The following is a 381-nucleotide window of genomic DNA, read 5'->3' on the forward strand; positions in this document are numbered from 1 at the left end:
TCTTTCTACACCTGTGTAATTAATAAACACTTGCTTGCCCCCATTCCACCACCACCCCCTACCCCCCGCCAACTATCCCCACCCCCTCTCCCTACCACTCGACTGTCCTCATTCTGGTTGTCAAATGTCTACGACACTTGCAACCACTTCTTCTAAGTGTCTCTCCTCTCACAGCGAAGGCCCAAGACACTCAATGATCTGTGTCATCTATCGTCACTTAAGATAAATATTAAGATCTCGAATACCCTGGGAAATACGTGGTTCTAGGGTGAAATTAGATGTATTTCGATATAGATCAAAGGTAAAAGGGCTCATGGTTATGATAGAATGTTTTTTTTTTAGGTTGTGAGGAGAAAAATTATAGGGTTTGAGATCCAAAGA

Source organism: Penaeus monodon, chromosome 34, assembly GCF_015228065.2.
Source record: "Penaeus monodon isolate SGIC_2016 chromosome 34, NSTDA_Pmon_1, whole genome shotgun sequence".
Classification (NCBI taxonomy): domain Eukaryota; kingdom Metazoa; phylum Arthropoda; class Malacostraca; order Decapoda; family Penaeidae; genus Penaeus; species Penaeus monodon.